The sequence below is a fragment of the Triticum dicoccoides genome, chromosome 4B (genome assembly GCF_002162155.2).
Source record: "Triticum dicoccoides isolate Atlit2015 ecotype Zavitan chromosome 4B, WEW_v2.0, whole genome shotgun sequence".
Taxonomy (NCBI): domain Eukaryota; kingdom Viridiplantae; phylum Streptophyta; class Magnoliopsida; order Poales; family Poaceae; genus Triticum; species Triticum dicoccoides.
In genome coordinates, this window is record NC_041387.1 from 39,802,988 (window position 1) to 39,818,129 (window position 15,142).

Below are 15,142 nucleotides of genomic sequence, written 5' to 3' on the forward strand. Positions count from 1 at the left end.
TTCCCACGGGTGTTGCCTTACCTTACCCGGGACCGTTTGTGCCTTTTGGCACACGTATATGATAGTGTCGCTAGCATCCATATGACAGGGAGCCCGGGCTGACATGGCTAGTCGTGAACCCAAAGTGGCTCTAACTAACAGGGACAGGCATACATGACCGAACAACGAACGTGTCGATCATCAGCGAGTGAATCCGGGCTGTAGCACTGGGCCAGCAGGACTCCAGTAAACCGGGCTGTAGCGGGCTAACAGGACTCCGGTAGTCATCGCGTGACATTTCCCCGTAGGGACAGGCACAGGAACGAAGAAGGACACATGCCGACCAGCCTAAGTGTTCCGGAGCAGTAGCAAGCTACCAGGGCTCAGTGGAAGCACTAGGAGACATCTCCCGGTAAGAGAGGCTACCAAGGATAAACAACTAGATAGTCAGATCCCACACATACCAAGCATTTCAATCATACACACAATATGCTCGATATGTGCAAATACAACATGGCATCACAACATGACTCTACAACTCAAGTAGTTTATTTAAAGGCTCAGAGAGCCATACATATCATACACACAAGTACGAGTCACACGACCCAGCATTCAGGTCATACAAACATACAAGCCAACATCGGAAGTAACATGTCTGAGTACAGACAACTAGAAAATAAAAGAGGCTTGAGAAAGCCTGACTACACTACAAGGTCCATCGTGAGCTCAGGATCACCACCTGGGCTTCAGCCTACTCGTCGACATCGATGTCTATGAAGAACCCATCAGAAGGGGTTGCAGCGTCTTCTGTAAAACGTAAATTGAGCAAACATGAGTACAAAGGTACTCAGCAAGACTTACATCAGATCCTACATACATGCACATTATCAAGAAGGGATGGTGGGGTTATTGCAGCAAGCTAGCTTTGACTCTTGGCTAAGCTATCTTACGAGACACCAACTTGAAATTGCTTTGTGCACTCGAGTCCACCACACACCACTTCAATACACTACCGAGGATCCACCTCCGCCATCATACGGAAGAGCCATCCTCGGCACTCACGCTTATCTTGAGGCTTTTAGTAGTATCCATTTACTTGTCTATGAACTGTATAGGCAACCAAGTAGTCCTTATCGCGGACACGGCTATTCGAATAGATGATGTTAACCCTGCAGGGGTGTACTTCTTCATACATGTGTCCACCACTTAGCGTCTGCACACGACATGTGCTCGGCAGGCTTCAAGCAAAAACCGACGTGGGTGTAGACCACGACCTACCTAAACACCTAAGTCTCTAGTCCAGGTTTATCGCCTATTCAGGTTCCATCCGCAGGGAGTCCGACCGAGGTTTCCACATACGGCCCCAAACGATGTGTGCAGGGTTCCCGAGATACTAAACGGGCATCCGGTACACCGTGCCACGTACCTACCGCATCACAGCCCACCCCGAGGGTCAATGCTGCCCATGGCCTCCAGTAAGCTACAAACACCAGAAACTACTTGCAACTCCTGGACAGAGGACTAGGGTGGATAAGAAGTCGAGCGAGGTCATATTTCAAGGCCCAATGCATGGTAGTAGCTGAATCTTAAATCACACATACAGATCTCAGTGCTTAAGGACGATTCCAATGAAATAACCCACCATGTACTCGTACATGGCCTCTCATCGATACCTTTACCAAATCGTGTTCAACACATCACTCTCATTACCGACATGATCTTTTCACTCTAGCCCATCACCCGGATGAACCAGACCTGACACAACTCTAAGCATAGCAGGCATAGAAAGGTAGGAAACACATACACATGGCTCAATCAACTCCTACACATGCTAGTGAGTTTCATCTAGTTACTGTGGCAATGACAGGTCATGCAGAGGAAGTGGGTTCAACTACCGTAGCACACAACAGTTTGAAATGCGTTGTCTTAAATGCAGTAAAAGAGAGCAGAAGCAAGAACATGGGTTTGTATCAATATGATCAAATGGTTGGTTGCTTGCCTTGCGGGTCCGTGGACTGGTATTGTTCCTCGTTTGGATACTCGCGATACACTTCGGGGGCAGAACCTGCCGCAGAGAGCACCGATATACAATCATCACCAAACAATGTGCAACGATATGATGCATGCATGATACATGGCAAGATGAGTGTATTGGGCTAATGCAACTAAGACCAGATGGGTTTGAACCATTTTGAATCAAAGATTCCAGTTCCAAGCTCTTATATGGCCTTTAATAGTGCTTTATCCTGTTCTGCACTAAACAACAGGTTAACTTGCTTAAACATGCATGAAACTAGTACAGATGGATAGATTGGATTTTTCTGATCATTTTTCATATATAACACTTTGCATTTGGAGCTACAGATTAATTTCTATGAATTTTTGAAGTTTGTAGCATTTTCTGGAATTTCCTTTATAAGAATAAATCCAGTAAATGAGTTATTGCGTCAGCATTGCATCAAGGTGACGTCAGCAGTCAACGGGGACGGTCCAGGTCAAACCTAACCAGTGGGTCCCGCGTGTCAGTGTCATTATACTAACTAGATTTAGTTAGTCCTAATCCTAGGTTAATTAGCAGGGCATGGCCCCACCTGTCATTGACCCAGGGTGGGTCAAACTGGGGTCAACCCGGGTCAAACTCGCCGGAGTTGACCCGGGGCTCGTCGCCGGAAGGGCCAGGGATGGCGGAGAGGTGCGGGTTTCGTGCTCCGGCGACCAAAAGGGCAGCGGAGGGCATCTACGTGAAGCAGGGGACGAGCCGCGTCCAGTGGTGGCGGTGGTTGGGCTCGGGTTGGCTGGAAACGTCACCGGCGACAACCTTGGAGGCTGCCGGAGCTCGGGCGAGCTCGGGCTCGTCGCTAGGAGGCACGGCGAGGTGTGTGGAGTGGTGCTGTAGGCTCCTGGGATGCAGTGAGGCTAACGGGCAGGGTGGCGAGGCCGTCGCGTGGCCGGAGTCACGTTTGCGAAAAGCTCGGCGGCGGCGCATGCGATTGAGCTTCATGCGGTTGCTACAGTGCTCGAGAGAAGGAATAGAGAGGATGGGGAGGTAGCTGGCCTCACGGTGGTCACGGCGGAGCAGACGGTGAGGTCGAGGACGAGCTGCTGCAGCGGTGACGGTGAAGTGGATCTCCGGCGATGGGCGGTGAAGGCGAGGTCGGTGGAGGCGGTGTAGAGCGTTCGAGCGCTTGGGGCTCGGCTGGCTCGGTGAAGCGGACGATAGTGGAGCTCGTGGACACGGCGGGGTGGCGTGAGGATGACGGTGGGCGCGACTTCACGACGGTGATAACCCACAAGTGTAGGGGATCGCAACAGCTTTCGAGGGTAAAGTATCCAACCCAAATTTATTGATTCGACACAAGGGGAGCCAAAGAATATTCTTGAGTATTAGCAGCTGAGTTGTCAATTCAACCACACCTGGATAACTTAGTATCTGCGGCAAAGTATTTAGTAGCAAAAGTGGTATGATAATAATGGTAACGGTAGCAAAAGTAAAGATAAATGTTTCTGGGTTTTTGTAGTAGTTGTAACAGTAGCAACGGAAAAGTAAATAAGCGAAGAAGAATATGTGAAAAGCTCGTAGGCAATGGATCAGTGATGGATAATTATGCCGGATGCGATTCCTCATGTAATAGCTATAACATAGGGTGACACAGAACTAGCCCCAGTTCATCAATGTAATGTAGGCATGCACTCCGTAAATAGTCATACGTGCTTATGGAAAAGAACTTGCATGACATCTTTTGTCCTACCCTCTCGTGGCAGCGGGGTCCTAGCGGAAACTAAGGGATATTAAGGCCTCCTTTTAATAGAGAACCGGAACAAAGCATTAGCACATAGTGAATACATGAACTCCTCAAACTACGGTCATCACCGAGAAGTATCCCGATTATTGTCACTTCGGGGTTGTCAGATCATAACACATAATAGGTGACTATAGACTTGCAAGATAGGATCAAGAACACACATATATTCATGAAAACATAATAGATTCAGATCGGAAATCATGGCACTCGGGCCCTAGTGACAAGCATTAAGCATAGAAAAGTCATAGCAACATCAATCTTAGAACATAGTGGATACTAGGGATCAAACCCTAACAAAACTAACTTGATAACATGGTAAATCTCATCCAACCCATCACCGTCCAGCAAGCCTACGATGGAATTACTCACGCACGGCGGTGAGCATCATGAAAATGGTGATGGAGTATGGTTGATGATGACGACATCGACGAACCCCCCTCTCCGGAGCCCCGAACGGACTCCAGATCAGCCCTCCCGAGAGAGATTAGGGCTTGGCGGCGGCTCCATGTCGTAAAACGCGATGAAACTTTCTCTCTAATTTTTTTCTCCCCGAACGTGAATATATGGAGTTGGAGTTGAGGCCGGTGGAGGTCCAGGGGGCCCACGAGATAGGGGGGCGCGCCCTAGGTGGGGGCCTGTCTCATGGACAGCTTGTGGGCCCCCTGGTGTATTTCTTTCGCCCAAAAATTCTTATTAATTCCAAAAAGTACCTCCGTGGATTTTCAGGACATTCTGAGAACTTTTGTTTTCTACACATAAAACAACATCATGGCAGTTCTGCTGAAAACAACGTCAGTCCGGGTTAGTTTCATTCAAATCATGCAAGTTAGAGTCCAAAACAAGGGCAAAAGTGTTTGGAAAAGTAGATACGTTGGAGTCGTATCAACTTCCCCAAGCTTAAACCTTTGCTTGTCCTCAAGCAATTCAGTTGATAAACTGAAAGTGATAAAGAAAAACTTTTACAAACTCTATTTGCTCTTGTTCTTGTAAACATGAAAAGCCAGCATTCAAGTTTCAGCAAATATTATGAACTAACCATACTCACAATAACACTTAGCTCTCACAGTTACTCATATCAATAACATAGTCAGCTAGCAAGCCATAATAATAAAACTCGGATAACAACACTTTCTCAAAATAATTATAACATGATATAACAAAATGGTATCTCGCTAGCCCTTTCTGAGACCGCAAAACATAAATGCAGAGCACCTTTAAAGATCAAGGACCGACTAAACATTGTAATTCATGGTAAAAGAGATCCAGTCAAGTCATACCCAATATAAACCAATAATAATGAATGCAAATGACAGTGTGCTCTCCAGCGGGTGCTTTTAATAAGAAGGGTGATGACTCAACATAAAAGTAAATAGATAGGCCCTTCGCAGAGGGAAGCAGGGATTTGTAGAGGTGCCAGAGCTCGATTTTAAAATAAAGATTGAATAACATTTTGAGCGGCATACTTTTGCTGTAAATGCAACAACTATGAGATGGCTGTATCTTCCATACTACATGCATTATAGGCAGTTCCCAAACAGAATGGTAAAGGTTTATACTCCCCCAACCACCAACAAGCATCAATCCATGGCTTGCTCGAAACAACGAGTGCCTCCAACTAACAACAACCCTGGGGGAGTTTTGTTTAATTATTTTGATTTGCTTTGATCTTTTTGGATCATGGGACTAGGCATCCCGGTTACCGTCCCTTTCTCGTGAATGAGGAGCGGAGTCCACTCCTCTTGAGAATAACCCACCTAGCATGGAAGATATAGGCAGCCCTAGTTGAAACATGAGCTGCTCGAGCATATAAAACAGAATTTCATTTGAAGGTTTGGAGTTTGGCACATACAAATTTACTTGGAACGGTAGGTAAATACCGCATATAGGTAGGATAGTGGACTCATATGGAACAGTTTTGGGGTTTAAGGAGTTTGGATGCACAAGCAGTATTCCCGCTTAGTACAGGTGAAGGCTAGCAAAAGACTGGGAAGTAACCAACTGAGAGAGCGACAACAGTCGTAAACATGCACTAAAATGAATTCACACCGAATACAAGCATGAGTAGGATATAATCCACCATGAACATAAATATCGTGAAGGCTATGTTGATTTGATTCAACTACATGCGTGAACATGTGCCAAGTCGAGTCACTCAATTCATTTAAAGGAGGATACCATCCCATCATACCACATCATAATCATTCTAATAGCATGTTGGCACGCAAGGTAAACCATTATAACTCATAGCTAATCAAGCATGGCACAAGCAACTATAATCTCTAAATGTCATTGCAAATATGTTTACTTCATAATAGCTAACTCAGAAACGATGAACTCATCATATTTACAAAAACAAGAGAGGTCGAGTTCATACCAGCTTTTCTCATCCCAATAAGTCCATCATATACATCATTATTGCCTTTCACTTGCACGACCGAACGATGTGTATAATAATAAGAGTGCACGTGCATTGGACTAAGCTGGAATCTGCAGGCATTCAACTCAAGAGAGAAGAGAAGGTAATATGGGCCCTAAGTTAAATAAACAATCATGCATATAAGAGCCACTAAGCATTTTCAATATGGTCTTCTCGACCCCCAAAGGAAAGAAAAGAAAATAAAACTATTTACACGGGAGAGCTCCCAACAAGTAAGAAGAAGAAATAGAAATCTTTTTGGGTTTTTATTTTAATTTCTACTACAAGCATAAACTAACTATTTTTTTGGTTTTTTCTTAAGGTTTATCAAACACACAAGAAGAAAACTAGAAAAAGAAATTTAAACTAACATGGATAATACAATGAAAGAGTATGAGCACCGACGACTAGTGTGTGAACATGAATGTAAAGTCGGTGAGAAATACGTACTCCCCCAAGCTTAGGCTTTTGGCCTAAGTTGGTCTAGTACCAAGGATCTCCTGGCTGATATCCATAAGTGAAACCGGGGTTGTACTGAGATGCAGCGGCAACCGCCTCCTGAGCTGCAGCGTGTTGGCGAGCTGCCTCCACTCCCCTCTCATATTCAGCTGCTTCCTGCCTGGTGACAATATATCTTCCTTTTGCCTGATAATCAAAAAGGCAGGGAACAGGAAGAGTAACAGGGACGACATTGCGTCTGTCATAGATTAGTCGATAATGGAGGAATTGTTCATTCCTCTCAAGAAAATGATGATTGAACATAGCTTCTTTATCCAAATAAATAGGAGTTAAAATAATATCCCCCTCTCATGAGGCTATATTAAGATAATTAGCCACACGGGTTGCATAAATTCCTCCAAATAAATCTCCCTTTCTACTATTATTCTGCAACCTACGTGCAACTATTGCCCCTAGGTTATAACCTTTATAACCTGACACAGCACTCTTGAGGACACAAAGATCAGGGACACACATGTGACATGCTTCGTCCTTACCGTTAATGTATCTACCAATAAAGAGAGCAAAATAATGTATAGCAGGAAAATGAATGCTCCCTATGGTAGCTTGTGCTATGTCCCTAGATTCTCCCACAGTAATACTAGCAAGAAAATCTCTAAATTCAGATTTGCGAGGATCATTAATATTACCCCACCGCGGGAGTTTGCAAGCAGTTGTGAAATCCTCTAAATCCATGGTATAAGATGTATCATAAATATCAAACATGACACTAGGAGAATTACGCGTACAGTTATATTGGAACCTCCGCACAAAGGAATCAGCCAATTGATAGTACTGAGGACACTTATCTTGTAAGAACTCCTCCAACTCGGCATTACGCACATACGCGTCAAATTCCTCCTTGAAGCCTGCTTCGACTATAAAATCATCGGATGGCCACTCACAAGTCCGTACATTTGCGTCCCTCGGCAATTCAACATCTTGCTCACGTATAGCAATCCTTGGCCCTTTCTTTGCTGAGGAACCACCTTGGTATATTCTTCTAAGCATAATTCTTTTTCTGAAAATTTCTGAAATTTTAGTAACTTCAAAATAAAAGTGAACAAAACTAAACAAGATTGATAGCAACTACTCCTACAAGTGCCTAGAGCCTATATCATGCATTGGAATTGCTCGAGACCTCAAAAATTTAACATGCAAGCTCAAGAACATGGTCACCTAAGCAGCAAAAATTTGCAATGAATAAAGCACTAGAACAAAAACTAATTAGACTAATGGAGGAGTCACATACCAAGCAACAATCTCCCAAAGCAGTTTTGTGAATGGAGCTTTGAGCTAAGAGATCAAAAATCGCAGCAAAACGAGCTAGAACTCGTGCTTGAGCTGGATGGGGATTTTTTGGGTAGAAGATGAAGTGTGTGGGTGATGGCATAAGTGGAGGGGGGCCACCAGGGGCCCACGAGATAGGGGGGCGCGCCCTATAGGGGGGGGCGCCCTGCACTCTCGTGGCCTGGTGCTTGCGCCTCCTGCAGTGTTTTCAGTGCCTAAAATCCTCAAATATTCCAGAAAAATCATACTAAATTTGCAGGGCATTTGGAGCACTTTTATTTTTGGACTATTTTTTAATGCATGGATAATTCAGAAAACAGACGGATAATACTATTTTTTGCTTTGTTTAAACTAAATAACAGAAAGTAAAAAGAGGGTACAGAAGGTTGTGCCTTCTAGTTTCATCCATCTCGTGATCATCAAAATGAATCCACTAACAAGGTTGATCAAGTCTTGTTAACAAACTCATTCCGAATAACACGGAACCGGAGAAATTTCGAATAACACTAAGTTACCTCAACGGGGATATGAAAATCCCCAAAAATAAGAATATCATACTTTTTCTTGACAGTAGGGAGAGGAAATTCAAAACCTCCAATAATAATAGTTGGAACTTGTCCAATAGAATTGATGCTATGAACTTGAGATCGTTTCCTCGGAAAGTGTACCATATGCTGATTACCATTAACATGAAAAGTGACATTGCCTTTGTTGCAATCAATAACAGCCCTGCAGTATTAAGAAAAGGTCTACCAAGGATAATAGACATACTATCGTCATCGGGAATATCAAGAATAACAAAGTCCGTTAAGATAGTGACATTTGCAACCACAACAGGCACATCCTCACAAATACCGACAGGTATAGTAGTTGATTTATCAGCCATTTGCAAAGATATTTCAGTAGGTGTCAACTTATTCAATTCAAGTCTACGATATAAAGAGAGAGGCATAACACTAACACCGGCTCCAAGATCACATAAAACAGTTCTAACATAATTTCTTTTAATAGAGCATGGTATAGTTGGTACACCCGGATCTCCAAGTTTCTTTGGTATTCCACCCTTAAAAGTGTAATTAGCAAGCATGGTGGAAATTTCAGCTTCCGGTATCTTTCTTTTATTTGTAATGATATCCTTCATATACTTAGCATAAGGATTCACTTTCAGCATATCAGTTAAGTGCATACGTAAGAAAATAGGTCTAATCATTTCAGCAAAGCGCTCAAAATCCTCATCATCCTTTGACTTGGATGGTTTAGGAGGAAAGGGCATGGGTTTCTGAACCCATGGTTCTCTTTCTTTACCGTGCTTCCTAGCAACAAAATCTCTCTTATCATAACGTTGATTCTTTGATTGTGGGTCATCAAGATCAACAACAGGTTCAATCTCTACATCATTGTTTTTGCTAGGTTGAGCATCAACATGAACATTATCATTAACATTATCACTAGGTTCATGTTCATCACCTGATTGAGTTTCAGCATCAGAGATAGAAATATCATTGGGATTCTCAGGAGTGTCTACAGTAGGTTCACTAGAAGCATGCAAAGTTCTATCGTTTTTCTTTTTCTTCTTTTTAGAAGAACTAGGTGCCTCTAAATTATTTCTCTGAGAATCTTGCTCGATTCTCTTAGGGTGGCCTTCAGGATACAAAGGTTCCTGAGTCATTCTACCAGTTCTAGTAGCCACTCTAACAACAAAGTCATTTTTATTATTTAATTCCTCAAGCAAATCATTTTGAGCTTTAAGTACTTGCTCGGCTTGAGTAGCAACCATAGAAGCATATTTGCTAACGAGGTGAAGTTCATCTTTAACTTTAGCCAGATTATCACTTACACGTCCTATCTCGAAAGCATTATTCTTTAACTCTCTACCAACATAAGCATTAAAACTTTCTTGTCTAGCCATAAAGTCATCAAATTCATCTAAGCATGCGCTATGAAGTTTAGTAGAGGGGATTTCAACTTTATCGTATCTATAGAGAGAATTTACCTTTACTACCTGTGTCGGGTTATCAAGACAATGTGGTTCTTCAGGCGGTATATTAAGACCATGTATTTCTTCAATAGGAGGTAAATTCTTAACATCTTCAACTTTAATACCTTTTTCTTTCATTGATTTCTTTGCCTCTTGCATATCTTCAGGACTAAGAAATAAAACACCTCTCTTCTTTGGATTGGGTTTAGGAATAGGCTCAGGAGTTGTCTCAATTGGTTCAGGAATTGCTTCAGGAATTGGCTCAGGAAGAGTCCATTTATTTTCATTAGTCAACATATTATTCAATAATATTTCAGCTTTGTCGACGGTTCTTTCCCTGAAAACACAACCAGCACAACTATCCAAGTAGTCCTTGGAAGCATCGGTTATTCCATTATAAATGATATCAAGTATTTCATTTTTCTTGAGAGGATGATCAGGCAAGGCATTAAGTAACTGGAGAAGCCTCCCCCAAGCTTGTGGGAGACTCTCTTCTTTGATTTGCACAAAATTATATATTTCACGCAAGGCAGCTTGTTTCTCATGAGCAGGGAAATATTTAGCAAAGAAGTAATAAATCATATCCTGGGGACTACGCACACAACCAGGAGCAAGAGAATTATACCAAGTCTTAGCATCACCCTTTAATGAGAATGGAAATATCTTAAGGATATAGTAATAGCAAGACTTCTCATCATTAGTAAACAGGGTGGCTATATCATTTAACTTGGTAAGATGTGCCACAACAGTGTCAGATTCAAGGCCATAAAAAGGATCAGATTCAACTAAAGTAATAATTTCAGGATCAACAGAGAATTCATAATCCTTATCAGTAACACAGATAGGTGAAGTAGCAAAAGCAGGATCGAGTTTCATTCTAGAATTAAGAGACTGCTGCTTCCATTTAGCTAATAATTTCTTAAGATCATATCTATCATTGCAAGCAAAGATTTCCCTAGCAGCTTCTTCATTCATAACATAACACTTAGGAACAACAGGTAATACATAATCATTGGGGGAACCTTCATCATCACTATCATCAATAATAGCATCTTCAATATTTTCATTCCCCCTAACTCTAGCAAGTTGTTCATCGAGAAATTCACCTAATGGCAAAGCAGTATCACGCACAGAAGTAGTTTCATCATGCATAGCAGAAGTGGCATCATCAATAACATGCGACATATCAGAATTCATAGCAGTAGCAGGTTTAGGTGTCACAAAGCCTACTAATAATGGAAGGAGAATCTAGTGCAGAGCTTGATGGCAGTTCCTTACCTCCCCTCGTAGTTGAGGGCAAAATAGTAGTTCGGTCGTCTTTCAAGTTCTTCATAGTGATCAACACATATAAATCCCAAGTGACTCAGAGAATAGAGCTATGCTCCCCAGCAACGGCGCCAGAAATTAGTCTTGATAACCCACAAGTCTAGGGGATCGCAACAGCTTTCGAGGGTAAAGTATTCAACCCAAATTTATTGATTCGACACAAGGGGAGCCAAAGAATATTCTTGAGTATTAGCAGTTGAGTTGTCAATTCAACCACACCTGGATAACTTAGTATCTGCAGCAAAGTATTTAGTAGCAAAAGTGGTATGATAAAAATGGTAACGGTAGCAAAAGTAAAGATAAATGTTTTTGGGTTTTTGTAGTAGTTGTAACAGTAGCAACGGAAAAGTAAATAAGCGAAGAACAATATGTGCAAAGATCGTAGACAATGGATAAGTGATGGATAATTATGTCGGATGCGATTCCTCATGTAATAGCTATAACATAGGGTGACACAGAACTAGCTCCAGTTCATCAGTGTAATCTAGGCATGTATTCCGTAAATAGTCATACGTGCTTATGGAAAAGAACTTGCATGACATCTTTTGTCCTACCCTCTCGTGGCAGCGGGGTCCTAGCGGAAACTAAGGGATATTAAGGCCTCCTTTTAATTGAGAACCGGAACAAAGCATTAGCCCATAATGAATGCATGAACTCCTCAAACTATGGTCATCACCGAGAAGTATCCCGATTATTGTCACTTCGGGGTTGTCGGATCATAACACATAATAGGTGACTATAGACTTGCAAGATAGGATCAAGAACACACATATATTCATGAAAACATAATAGGTTCAGATCTGAAATCATGGCACTCGGGCCCTAGTGACAAGCATTAAGCATAGCAAAGTCATAGCAACATCAATCGCAGAACATAGTGGATACTAGGGATCAAACCCTAACAAAACTAACTTGATTACATGGTAAATCTCATCCAACTCATCACCGTCCAGCAAGCCTACGATAGAATTACTCACGCATGGCGGTGAGCATCATGAAATTGGTGATGGAGGATGGTTGATGACGACGATGGCGACGAATCCCCCTCTCCGGAGCCCCAAACGGACTCCAGATCAGCCCTCCCGAGAGAGATTAGGGCTTGGCGACAGCTCCGTGTCGTAAAACGCGATGAAACTTTCTCTCTGATTTTTTTCTCCCCGAACGTGAATATATGGAGTTGGCATTGAGGTCGATGGAGGTCCAGGGGGCCCACGAGATAAGGGGGCGCGCCCTGGGGGGGGGGCGCCCCCTGTCTCATGGACAGCCTGTGGGCCCCCTGGTGTATTTCTTTCGCCCAGAAATTCTTATTAATTCCAAAAAGTGCCTCCGTGGATTTTCAGTACATTCCGAGAACTTTTCTTTTCTACACATAAAACAACATCATGGAAGTTCTGCTGAAAACAGCGTCAGTCCGGGTTAGTTTCATTCAAATCATGCAAGTTAGAGTCCAAAACAAGGGCAAAAGTGTTTGGAAAAGTAGATACGTTGGAGACGTATCAGACGGCGTGGGCGCGGCTGCATTGGCCATGGCGAGGAGAGGGCGAGAGAGAGGAGTAGGGGGTGAATGAGGTGTCCAGGGGCTCGGGGCAGCGCCGATAAGGCCCTTCGAGGCGCTGCGGTGGCACGGGCGACGCAGGCAGGCAGGGAGGTGGCGTGGCGAGCTCGGCGGCGTTGCGGTGTCCCTCCTCTGCCTACTGGCAGAGGTGGGTGGTGACTGGCACAGGCCAGGTGGGCCGGCCTAGTGCAAGTAAGTGGTTTGTGGCCTTTCTCTCTCTCTCTCTCTCTCTCTCTCTCTCTCTCTCTCTCTCTCTTCATTTTAATTGTTTTTCTATTTTTTTCTGTAACTGTGTGACTTTATTAAAAATACCTAGGCATTTCCAAAAATCCTGAAAATAATTAGGGGCTTTGTTTAGAATATTTCCAACAGCCCACACTTATTTCTAGAATTATTTGAGAATTTAAAATATTTTACATGATTTAAATGCCCAAACTCAAATAGCTAATGATTTAATCCAGTGACCTTATGTGTCCTAGAAAAATGTGAACCAATTTGGCCAGAGGTTCTAACCTAAGACAAAAATGATGGACATTTTAGAATGGCATTTCAGGTTCATTGAAAATATTTTTAGTAAACCCTAGTTGGTTTCAGGGGGGCTGGGGGTTCTGTCATCCCAATTTAAAGTTTCTGATGAAACATAAACATGATGCAACACTCTAATGCATGAACTAGCTAGGGTGTGACAACTCACCCCCACTCAGAAAAATCTCGTCCTGAGATTTAGGATCCTCCGGAAAGAAGGCGGGATACTCGAGTCAAAGATGATCCTCCCTTTCCCAAGTTGCTTCTTTCTCAGAATGGTGCTGTTCGAAATATGCCCTAGAGGCAATAATAAATTAGTTATTATTATATTTCCTTGTTCACGATAATCATTTATTATCCATGCTATAATTGTATTGATAGGAAACTCAGATACATGTGTGGGTACATAGACAACACCATGTCCCTAGTAAGCCTCTAGTTGACTAGCTCATTGATCGATAGATGGTTACGGTTTCCTAACCATGGACATTGGATGTCGTTGATAATGGGATCACATCATTTGGAGAATGATGTGATGGAGAAGACCCAATCCTAAGCCTAGCACAAAGATCGTAGTTCGTATACTAAAGCTTTTCTAATGTCAAGTATCATTTCCTTAGACCATGAGATTGTGCAACTCCCGGATACCGTAGGAATGCTTTGGGTGCACCAAACGTCACAACGTAACTGGGTGGCTATAAAGGTGCACTATGGGTATCTCCCAAAGTGTCTGTTGGGTTGGCACGAATCGAGACTGGGATTTGTCACTCCATGTAAACGGAGAGGTATCTCTGGGCCCACTCGGTAGGACATCATCATAATGTGCACAATGTGACCAAGGGGTTGATCACGGGATGATGTGTTACGGAACGAGTAAAGAGACTTGCCGGTAACGAGATTGAACAAGGTATCGGGATACCGACGATCGAATCTCGGGCAAGTACAATACCGCTAGACAAAGGGAATTGTATACGGGATTGATCGAATCCTCGACATCATTGTTCATCCGATGAGATCATCGTGGAACATGTGGGAGCCAACATGGGTATCCACATCCCGCTATTGGTTATTGCCAAAGAGCTGTCTCGGTCATGTCTGCATGGTTCCTGAACCCATAGGGTCTACACACTTAAGGTTCGATGACGCTAGGGTTATAAAGGAAGTTTGTATGTGGTTACCGAATGTTGTTCGGAGTCCCGGATGAGATCCCGGACGTTACGAGGAGTTCTGGAATGGTCCGGAGGTAAAGATTTATATATGGGAAGTCCTGTTTTGGTCACCGGAAAAGTTTCGGGTTTTATCGGTAACGTACCGGGACCACCAGGAGGGTCCTGGGGGTCCACTAAGTGGGGACACCATCCCCGGAGGGCAGAATGGGCCAAGTGTGGGAGGGGGCGCCCCACCTTGCTTGGGGGGCAAGTTTCCCCCTCTCCCCCCCTTGGCCGCCCACTAGATGGGATCTAGGGCTGGCCGCCGCCCCTAGGGGTGGAAACCTAGGTGGGGGCGCAGCCCCCTCTCCCCCTATATATAGTGGAGGCATAGGAGCAGCCCAACACACAAGTTTCTTCTCTTGTTGGCGCAGCCCTACCTCTCTTTCTCCTCATATCTCGCGGTGCTTGGCGAAGCCCTGCTGGATCACCACGCTCCTCCACCACCACCACGGCGTTGTGCTGCTGTTGTATGGAGTCTTCCTCAACCTCTCCCTCTCTCCTTGCTGGATCAAGGCATGGTGTCGGGGAAACTGATCCACGAACACCTATGGGACCAGCGGA